The sequence below is a fragment of the Pezoporus flaviventris genome, unplaced genomic scaffold, assembly GCF_033815535.1.
Source record: "Pezoporus flaviventris isolate CSIRO_AGI_PZ_B2104156 unplaced genomic scaffold, CSIRO_AGI_Pfla_v1 ptg000073l, whole genome shotgun sequence".
In the NCBI taxonomy this organism is placed as follows: domain Eukaryota; kingdom Metazoa; phylum Chordata; class Aves; order Psittaciformes; family Psittacidae; genus Pezoporus; species Pezoporus flaviventris.
The window spans coordinates 3,753,437-3,765,013 of NW_026892621.1; the positions used below are offsets into that span (position 1 = coordinate 3,753,437).

The window sequence follows — 11,577 nt, forward strand, 5'->3', positions numbered from 1 at the left end:
TCTTTAACCTCCCACTCCCTTTCCCCCCTCTTTATAGAGAGAAGCTCTGGAACCAGCTCTGTACCCTGCCCCACATGACTTCCCACAAAACGCTGTTGTCTTCACTGGGATCCTGTCCTGGTATGTTTGTCTCCATATGTAAATCAGAATAGAGGATCAAGGCACTGAATTTTCTGCGTAGAATGTTTTTCCATTGATTCAGACTTGTTGACAACGTGAAAGCGCTAGCATTTAAAAACTTCATGGGAAGTTATAACACAGGGTTTTCTGATGCCTCTGCAAGCTGCTTAAGCCAGTGATCATTTTTGTCCCCTCCACGTACGTACAGTGCTGTGGGCTGCGGCTGTGCTGCTGACCTTCCTGCCTGGTGCATTCACTGCTGAGGTGACTGTAGCTCCTGGGGACCCACAGGCTCTTTACATCCCTCCTCAGTCCCTTAATATGACTGTGGGGAGGGTTTAAGTCATGGCATTAGCTGGAGTTTACTGAAGTATCTCTGCATGACCAGGCTTTGTGCCTGCCAAGCCTGGTGACAGCGGTGCCTTGCTGGTTGGGACATTATATTCGGGCTCCAGGAGGTAACTGGAAAACTATTCCTTAGGGTGTTGGCTCATTTAAGGAATACAGAAGATGAGGGAAACAACCCCATTCTCATCTAAGGCCACTGCAGACCTCCCATAGCCCCAGGCATTGCATGGCACTACTGTATTTCAGTGGCGTCTTGCTTCTTCCTTCCCACTTCCTTCAGGAGCTGAGTGTGGACCTAGCAGAAGCCCTCCTCTTCAGGTTGGAGCTGGGATCATTTCCAGGCAAGGGCTTTTAATAAGCTGAGAGCTTTCATAAAGCTTAACGTGGTTATCCACACACAGAATGCAGTTATGGCATAGCAAGCCCTGGTTGGAAATAGCATATTGAGAGACATAACCATAATTATGCTTCCCTGCCTAGCAAAGCATCATGTGCATGATAAAGGAACTGAGTTTAAAAATAGCACTGAAAAAAAAGTGAGAGTTCTGTGGTCAAGTTTTGAACCCCAGCCTTTACAGGGACTGTGAATGGTGAGGACTTACCGGTTGTGGGGGATGAAAGTTTTTCAGACTTATTTCAATGCAGACCTTTCAAGTTAATTTTTAAGTCCTTTTGATTTCTGTCCATGGAAACCACTTACTTACAAAATTGTGTTTTACAGGGGTTGTGGGAATAAGCTTAAGGGAATTGTGGAAAACTGAAGGAAGATTAAGAAAGTGCTAGTTTCTTAGGTTTGGACCTATTTAATTTGACTGCAAGGTAGATCTGTGGTCAAAGAAAAACTCCTATTTATACTCCCACTTGCTTGTAGCATTGCTGGTGAAAGTGGGAGACAGTAAATAACTTACTGGCACAAAAGCCATATACGTAGTAGAGCTTCTATATGGTAATATTGGGGAAGCTGTACAACTTAAGGGGTGTAACACAGGGAAGTTTATGCGTACCAGCACGGAGGTGGAAGGAGGCTTTGTCAAGTGCCATGTCTGTAAAGAAGCTAGATGAGCAGAGTGCTTTCGGGCAATGAGTGTTGCAGGATACAGGTGCCAGGTTTAAGAAGGAAAAAGGACTACTTTGGTCATGGAAGGTGATGGCAGGATGAATGGAAAACCAACAAGCACATGGCACATTCTGACATAGCCTTTGTTTTCTCTGGGGATTGGGAGCATGGGTGCAAAGTCTGATGGTGTGTTGGTTCCTTTGCTTCAGAATGCATGCTTTCTGGTACAGGTTGTATCAGAGACTGAGATACTGGATGTCATGAATAAAGTTGTACACTAATGTTGGAAGGATAGGGTAAAGAAGCCATGTATTTTGATGTGAAGGGAAGGATGTCAGATGAGTAGACATTAACTGTTCTGAAAATTAGGACTGAAGAAACTAAATACTAAGAATGGAAGAAAGGGTGACAAAAATACTAAACAAAATGAGAGGATGTGCTTAACAAAGACTAATCTAACAAATGGCTGAAGAAAGAGAGAGGATCTGAAAGAAGAAACTGCACAGAGCAACTGGAGGCAGAGGTGACCATCAGTGTGGAACCAGGGCTGTTCACATTTCACAGTATCTGGGGAATTAGGACACAGAACCTGAAGAGTAAATGACAAATGGGGAAGATCCTAAATGAAGACACAACTGAGTGGTGAGCTATGTATACAGACCTGAGGGAGACTGGTTTGAGTTTAGTATTCGTACATGCTTGAACAGATTAAAGTAATGCTGGAGTAAAGAATTAGGATTTGCAGGAGAAGCTGCACAGAGGATGTGATCCCAACCAAACTGTGCCATTTGCTGTGTTGCACTACACCAGCTGATGGTAACAGGAGGAGGGAGTGAGAGCAGAGGATGGGAGCAGGGGTGATGGAAGCTGATTAACTCTCTTAGCCCACTCTCTCTCCTTGAATCCAATAGCTTTGTGATTTACAGCTTCCTTGCATGTATGTTTTGTGTCAATTTGTGCTTTCTGTATGTCACCTGACACACAAATGTGAGTCTGTTCCCACCCAAAGTACTTTCACTGTATCCTTTTATTTGGTAAGAACTGCAGAATCCTGCTGTGTTATGGCAGTTCAGAATCTTGGGAGAAATCAAAATAAACCGAATTTGACCCATTAGGTTGGAAGCAAATGGTTAAGTTTAGCTGTGTTATTACATCCATAAGCCACTGAATTTGCAGTACGCTGCTTTAACATTAGTGTCTCCACCAGTTTTGAAGGAGTCCATGCAAAGCCATTAGAGGTTATTAAAGTCCAATTTCCCAGCCTACCAGGAAGACAGCAAAATGAAAACCCCGAGCCCAGTCATGCTGTAACCTCTTGGTGCCGCAGTGAAGCGGGTATCAGTTTCTCCTCCCAGGAACGCTATATTGCTTAATTAATACTTGCAGCCCTGAGTGATGTGGGCAGGTTTGTTATGCAATTACAGAAGTATGGATTTATTATTAATGCTGCCCTTGGAACTTACCAGGTTTTCTAAGTTTTTCTTTCACCACTCTGCCTGCACTGCTTTTCTTAGCTAAGCTTTTTTCCTGTCGTGCAACTGAAGAACTACTCAGGATCGACCTTTCTTTGCTTTTCACTAAGGAATTGATGGTTTTACTGGGACTAACTGAAAAACATTCTGTCCAGCAGCTTGACATCAGTTCACAGTTCTCAGGTTTAAGAGATTTTTAGAAAGCAAAGGTGCTGACATTTGTTGTGTCCCTATGGCAAGCCCTCCATATTTCTTTTCTATGTCATCCATTTATGGTGTAGAGCCGTGAGAGGAGGACAGATGAGGACCTTTATCACCCTTTATCCACCCTTTATCCCCCTTTCCCCCAGAAACAGTGTTTTGAGGACTTTCACTCACAGGGATCATTCATACAGTCTGTTTGCTGAGAGTAAACCGAATTACTTTCAAATGCAGCATGTGCTGTAAATACTCTGACGTACTTGTGACTATATACTTTACAAGCTCAACAGAGGCCTCAGTTTTTCATGTCCCATATGTACGTTCTTGTCCCAAGTACTTCATAACAATTGTCTCAAAACAATTCCAGCTAATGGCTGAGCCTGCTTATGGGATTTCCCAGCTTGCCCCTGCCATCTAGCATCGTGCAAATAGCTGTCCTTGTTGCAGGTTAATGTTGGGCTCCCCTGGGATTATTTGAGAAAGGAGTTTGAAGCAAGACCTAAATGTTATTTCACAAGCTTTTGCCACGTGGGAACCCCCACCTCGCCACACTTGCTGTAATTTCAGGTAGCAATCTCTCCTCCAGAGCCCCTTCACTGATAGGGCAGCACTTAGGAATGAATCAGCCTTTGCCCGATTTATCTGATCAGGCAGAACTGGACCTAGGCGAGAGACTGCACTGGCAGGTGAGGGAGGCCTGAGGCGAGTCCCCCATCAGCCTCTGCTCCCCTGTTTATTCAGGGATCAGGGAAGGAGCAGTGAGGTTGTCCAGCTTCAGAAAACATGGAGGTGTCTCCCAGCTTCTCTGCTCCATATTGACTAATCAGACTTCAGTGTCTGTCTGTCCTTCCCTGACTCGCCATGCCCCCCCAGCTACTTACAGCTTCCCCACAAAGTGATCCAAACTGGACATTGCCCGGCTCCCTGTGATGAGAGCACCTCCTGCTCTGTCTATGAAGGAGAAGGGGATGATGTTCTGAATTCCTCATGCTTTCTTCTCTCACTTTCCTAGAGAAATATTGTGTGCAGTTCTGGTGTCCTCAACATGGAGCTATTGGAACAAGTCCAGAGGAGGCCACGGGGATGATCAGGGGCTGGAGCACCTCCTGTATGAAGACAGGCTGAGAAAGTTGGGGCTGTTCAGCCTGGAGAAGAGAAGGCTGCGTGGAGACCTCATAGCAGCCTTCCAGTATCTGAAGGGGGCCTATAGGGATCCTGGGGAGGGACTCTTCATTAGGGACTGTAGGGACAGGACAAGGGGTAACGGGTTCAAACTTAAACAGGGGAAGTTTAGCTTGGATATAAGGAAGAAGTTCTTTCCTGTGAGGGTGGTGAGGCACTGGAATGGGTTGCCCAGGGAGGTTGTGAATGCTCCATCCCTGGCAGTGTTCAAGGCCAGGTTGGACAGAGCCTTGGGTGAGATGGTTTAGTGTGAGGTGTCCCTGTCCATGGCAGGGGGGTTGGAACTGGATGATCTTAAGGTCCTTTGCAACCTTTGCAAGGGGTAACACTGTGTTGATTTGTCGATATTTACATCTTCTAAAGTTGCTCCTGGTCTCCCCCAGGCCATGTTTTAATGGATAACTTCCCATGTGCAGGGTTTCCTTCGGTGTTGGATTTGACAGGGACTGGCTCATGCCTCCACACACCTTTGCTGAGGTACACCCACTAACCACATGTTTTAGTGCATTTCCTCCTTCATTTGCTTTATTTTAAATAAACTCTACACGTTAAATGCTTCTGGAGAGGAAAACTGTTACAAAATAGGTTGGGAGTGAAACTGGTAGGTACTGAATAGGCTTTAATGGAAACTAAATATTTAGAGAGGACAGACATGATAACTATAGAGACTTTTTGAGCAATCTTCGGGGCAGAAACAGTTTTGTAGATGGCCGCGATCCAGCAAACTGCTTAAGACACAGGCACAGTCTCATTGAGTTAATTGAGAATATATGTGTGTGTTTCAGTGCTTTGCTGGACGTCAGCCTCGAATACGCTATGCTTTCACTTAAATTCCATTTTTAGGTTCTGTTTTCATGTAAGAACAGGAATCTTCACTGGTTCATTGCCTTATATTATGACACCAGCAGGAGACAGTATCAATCTGTAAGCATCAATCAATAGCTAAACATTGAAATGAAGCCTGATTTAAAAAATATAAACACTTAATAACTATCCCTAAGAGCCCCTAAAGCTGTTCCATTTGTAATAAATGACTTCCAAAAGCAAATTTACTTTTGGGCTAATGGGAACTCGTATGTTCTGTTCTGTGACAATCAGCTTGACTGACTTGGGGGACTCCAAACTAAACCAACCAACCACAATCCCACCACATCTGAATGCTCACCTGAGTCCCTTTCAGCTCCTGAGTTTGCAGAGCTACTTCAAGGGGAAATTATTTCTGACATGGGCTGTTTTATTTCAATGCCTACTTACAAGGCAAAAGCTGCAGGATGTGAACGAAGTACGTTTGTATTGCCCACTCCTCCCTCCGTGCTTGGTTGGATGTGACTTTAAAACAGACTTTGGTAAAGACAGTGATTCCTTATTTCAAAATACTGATTAATACTATGTCATAGAATCACAGAATGGTTTGGGTTGGAAAGGACCTTAACACCTTCCAGTTTCAACCCCCTGCCATGGGCAGGGGCACCTCACACTAGACCAGGTTGCTCCAGGCCCTGTCCAGCCTGGCCTTGAACACTGCCAGGGATGGAGCATTTACCACTTCTCTGGGCACCTGTGCCAGTGCCTCACCACCCTCACAGGGAAGAACTTCCTTATATCTAACCTAAACTTCTCCCCCCTTTCAGTTTGTATCACTGTTTCTTGGGCTGTATTTCCTCTTTGCTGTATATTTTGGCTGCAGAATCTGGTAAGGAAGAAGGAGAAAGTGTACAGGGTTTTTTTTGGTTGATTGGTTTGGGGCTTTGATGTTGGTTTGTATTTTGTTTCTCTTCTGCACTTAAGGAAACTTACGTGGGGTTTTTTGAAACACTTAAGTGTATTCAAATGCCTCACGCTGACCCATACATCTGAGTTATTTGGTCATATTCTTGCACATTGATAATACTGAGCAGTCTGAGTGTCAGTAACTCCCCTGAGTTTTTTTCCCCTGGGAGTAATATCAGATGATGAAATAAGAAATAATGGCTTTAAATGGGACGGGGGTAGATTTGGCTTAGACATTAGGAATAGGGTGCTGAGGCGCTGGCACAGGGTGCCCAGAGAAGCTGTGGCTGCCCCATCCCTGGCAGTGTTCAAGGCCAGGTTGGACACAGGGGCTTGGAGCAAGCTGCTCTAGTGGGAGGTGTCCCAGCCCATGGTAGGGGTTGGAGCTGGAGGAGCTTTAAGGGCCCTTCCAACACAAACCAGGCTGGGATTCTATGAAGGAAATTTCTTACTGCCAAAACTTCTCAACCTCTTTTAAGTGTAGCTTTAGTTCTATAAATCTCCAATGCAGCAAAGCCTTCCATCATCACTTCAGTCTTGGATAATTATTCTATACGTTCTTTAGACCACCTATGTTAAAATCAGTTTGTTTAATGGGGCAGTCACGTTAGAGTTCTAACAGTAGGGCCATAAAGACAGAGTGAAATAATACTGCAATCAGACTAGAATTTCCCTAATGGGACTTGTAAGAAGTTGTGAAAAGACAGGATGGATCCCTCTAGGGGGTAAACTGAGGGGCTGTGACTGATGGCTGAGGTCACAAATGTCTATGCTTTGATGGGTATCTCAAGTTTATTACAAAGGGAGCAGGTTTTACTAGAAGCCGTGTGCTACATTTGGGACTGGAGGTCTCTTGTGGGTGGTGATTTATTCTTTTACCCCTTTCTGGCTACCCTGATTTGAGGGATGCTCTTAGGAAAGTGTCAAGGTGAAGCTCATCTTGCTGGCAGGGAAGGTGAGAAATGACTGTGGAGAATGTGCAGATTCACTTGGTTGTGATTACAGAACTTTTTTATATTACTAAAGCTTAACCCAAACTGATTTGAACCATCCTCAGCTAAGTGACTCAGGCAAAACACCAGGGGGATATAGCTGCATTTAAGCATGGACTGCCTTCATTATACTTGCAAGTAAAATTGTCAGCACTTCCTTTTCATTGGGGTGTATCATTTCTACAGCCATAAAATATTGAAAATGGAGATGGGATACAAATAAACGGGATAGATATTGTGAAGTTGGTTGTCAATGTTTCAACACTTCTTTGCACTAGGACAAGATTATTGAAAAGAAAAATCAGCATAAACCCTCAGAGGCAAGAATGAACTTGGAATGGAAGAATACAGCAGCTTGAAATAATTGAATGCTTTCTGAAAGATCAAATGAAAATATGAAAATGAGCTGTGAAGTATTAATGATATTAATCCATTTATTTGAAAACTATTTCCATGAACTTCTCACAAAGATTATGTACCAAAAGTGGATGTTAATTCACAAGATCTATCCTTACCTGAGGTCTCAATGCCTCCATTCTTTCAGGGACTTTTCTTTTAGCATAGCATACATCCAAAAGAAATAATGAGAGCGTTTAGTTGGCTTGGACCTATCATGGAAGACAGGGAGAGGAATGACTGAGAAAGATCTTTAATGAAGCCTTCATTTTAAGGATGCAGTTAGAGTCCTACTGACTCAGGTACCTACATCTTGAATAGCCATAACTTGGTACATGGTCCTGTAACTGTCTGTCATACCATGAACAAATATTATCATGCCTTCAAATACAGTTACTGGAGAAATGCTCTGTACTTGGGCCATTTGGCATGATGGAGCTGTCTCTGCTGTCTCTAGCTCAGTGGGGGCAGTTGTTCATCCTCTTCTCTATTCCAGCATCTCTCAGCCCTCCCTGAGCATACACTCAAGGTGTGGGAACCCATCAATAGCTTCTTGTGCTGTGCAGCAGTTAGGAAGTGTAAGTCCCCATCTCTGTGTAACCTTGTTGTACACACACCCTCACACAGGGCTGGAAGGGAGGTGATAAAGAGCAGGTCAAAATAGGACAGAACCTTTGTGTGTGGAGTCAGTCTTCCCTTCTCATCACTCTTGATAATGTGTTTGTTTGAGATGTGTGCAATATCCATAGCTTGTAATTAAATAGATGAGGTTTTAAGAGAGTCACATTTCCAGTGGGACTTCTCTCCACAAGTGTGTGTTTTCTACCTGCTGTGCATTGCAATTTCAGTCACTCATTGTTTTATAATTATGCCTATGCATTATTTACATATGTCTATACAAACACACTGTCTTCTAAAGGTTTTCCCATAGAAGAGCTGATGTGAAATGCCATAAACATGTCTGAAAATGATAGACAAAGGCATGAAATAAAGGTTTTATAGCATTTTTTACTGAGTAGCTCATTTGGCTTGTCAGAGAGAAAACACACTAGGCACTGACTACACAGGAGAAGATGAAGTACACTGAAAATCCAGCCAGACAGGAGGGTATCATTCTTGCTGTATCACTGGAGTAGGCACACTTTGAGCATGTTACAGCTTTTAGCAGTCTTGCTGGGGCTCTGTTCTTTATCTCAGCTAGTGACTCATCCTGCAGTGCAACTGGAGGCAGCGCATCCGCATCACCTATCAGCTGATTATTCAGGGCAAAGTAATTGTCATGGGCATGTTAAAGTACTCCACTGAATACTTCATTTATGAAATATTAGAAATTTTCTTTGAACCAAATCTCTTCAGCTTAAATCAGCTTAACGTGTCCATGAAATCCCCCTGGCTCCCTTATTAACGTTAGTTCTAGTAACACACGTTTTTCGCTGCTTTTGTAACAGCTGGTAGCTTTGCATTTGCGGTCTCATATCTTATCTGAAGGCACATTTCTCCAACATCTAAACAGCACTGGAACCTTGTGGAACTTTCCAGTCTGCCTCCAGACTGAGATTCGCTAATGGAATATACTGCCAGAAGTAGAAAAAGGTTTTTGGCAGGGCTGGTAGGTTCACAACAGAAGCTGGGAGGATGGACCAAGTGTAATAGTGAGTTTCCTAGGGAAACTAGAAAATGCCTCTTCCCCCCACCCCCTTATATTTTCTATGCAAATATATAAAACTCAATCTTTGTATTTAAGTTGAACTTCTCCTGTTTCTATTTTTGCTTGAAAACTAAGCTTCTGGAATCTTCTGGTCACTGATAGTAGAAAACCTAGACTTCTTATCTACACGGTTTTTAAGTGGCTTATCCTTGTTTTTGACAAGGTTACTCTAGTTGGTTTTACCAATAGTCTCCTTGATGACTTTTATTATGCTACTATCTGCAGGCTGTAATTAAAGGAATCTCAGAGGTAATGCTTTCACAGACATTTTTCTCTCTTAATGATAACGTACAACGTAAGAGCAGGACCAGCAAATGGGAGCAGTAAGATGCAGAGCAGAGCCAGCAGCAAATCTCATTTTGTGCTCACACAAATAGGCATGTGCAGCATGTTTCTACAACGTTTCAGTAAGTTCTGCTTCCAAAGACATTCATTCCTCAATAGCCAGTGAAGTTAAATCCATCACTCAGGGTGTGCTACTGGTTTGCAGGGACTGGCTTTTGTCGTGTGCAGCTTAATTACAGTAAGATTCTACTGCTTAATGGAAGCTTCTCTTCCCATTGACTGCCGTTAAACTCCCGTGACTGGCCTAGTAACGTTCTGTCAGTCTGCGTGTTTCCACCGAGCACGGGTTGGTTTTCATTATGTCTTAACTTCTCTTAATGCATACGGAATTACTGTCACAGAACCCATGCGTGCTTTCCTATTAGTGAAGCAAATTTTACTTCGGGAGCAGGTTTCAGCAGATTTCTTCCCTAAAATCAAGCTGCATGATTGAAGAGACCTGTGAAGCCTTTGGTTTAAATGCAGTAAGATATCCTGTTTAACACATCACTAGCAATTAAATGATCAGAAAAAATCAGGCAAAACAACTAATGTTCAGCTCTGGTTTAGACGTGGCCTCTTCATGCACAAAATGTGCAGGTGACGTGGCTGACTGAGCTGAATGAAGGGCAAAAGGGATGTATTACAAAGCTGCAGGCTTTTTTCTATTGCTTTCCCACATCCATCAACTGTGAGAAATTAGCATGAAGCAAGGTAAAATGATTTTTAAATGCAGATTTCCAGTAAATCCTATCTATTTTTGATTTTGGCATGAAACAACCAGGAAAGTACACTGAAACTGAAGCAGAGGTTTTTAGTTCACCAAGCAAGGACAGGACAAACCTAGAGAGTATGGAGTAAGTAGGATTTGTGTATCCTCTGCCTTCAGCAAATACTGGAGGATGGTTTTGTCTCATCTGTCTCAATCTCCTTTTAATTTTGACAAACTTGACTAGTTACAATTTTATTGTGTTAGAATTTTAAATGCTTTTTTTATTAAAGCAGCCTAATAAACAGTATTCTTATGCACTTCATAGTATCTCTGTAGGCATTTTGTCTTGGATGAGTGAGCTGTTTCCTCTATTTCACTTACTTTAGTTGCTGTAATTAAAAAAAATATTAATTTTATAGGTTTATACACCAAAACCTTTATTTTTCTCTGTTCCTCCTGTTGTCTGTAGAAGTAAACTGGGAACTTGCTTCAAATCTTGGAAGGCAATTTGCATCAGCCTGGTTCAAGTCAAGTTTTGCCAGTACTTGAGAACAGAGCTACAAATTCAGAAGTTAAGCTCACCTTTCTGAACAACTGATTGACAGGGCTGGCAGATATTGCCTTAGGTTACAGCAGCCACCAAGTGCTCTGTTTCTAGCTCAGAACTTGAGTACTTCTGGAAAGGAGGAAGTTCTTTCCTGTGAGGGTGGTGAGGCACTGGCATGGGTTGCCCAGGGAAGCTGTGAATGCTCCATCCCTGGCAGTGTTCAAGGCCAGGTTGAACGAAGCCTTGGGTGAGATGGTTTAGTGTGAGGTGTCCCTGCCCATGGCAGGGGGGTTGGAACTGGATGATCTTAAGGTCCTTTCCAACCCTAACTATTCTATGATTCTACGATTCTACAAGTGCACACATGCACTGAAGCAGCACCTCCCAAACCTTCATGAACTGTCCCCCAGTCTGTACCACCCCTGCTGTGCAGTCCTCTTCAGCAGAACCCCCTGGTGCTTCCTCCCTGGGTTTTTCTCTTTGGTGCACCCCCAGGTTTTTGCAGTTATGTTATTGTTTGTCCTCCCTTCCTGTTCCTCCTTCTATCCCCGTTGCATAGATCCACAGGGCTGTTTCTCTTTCCCTGTTGAGCCCACAGTACAGGCCTAACTCGACCGTTAACAGACCTCTCCAGGTGTGAAATACAGTATCAGAATATAGAGTTATACAGAGTTACAATATAGAATCTTGTAGTTTCCAGCCCATCTGTCATTAATTCTCTTTAAGTGTTCATTTACCTCATGTAGTG

General features: G+C 43.2%; 1 long non-coding RNA gene across 1 annotated transcript in view; it reads left to right on the forward strand.

Annotated features, from left to right (window-relative positions):
- LOC133279329 (uncharacterized) overlaps positions 1–5,445 on the forward strand; it is a 41,434-nt gene extending 35,989 nt beyond the window's left edge. Inside the window, exons 4-5 of the long non-coding RNA XR_009746843.1 lie at positions 40–120; positions 4,797–5,445. This is a non-coding gene — a long non-coding RNA (uncharacterized LOC133279329). The remainder of the gene's footprint in view (positions 1–39; positions 121–4,796) is intronic.
- The last annotated feature ends 6,132 nt before the right edge of the window (positions 5,446–11,577 follow it).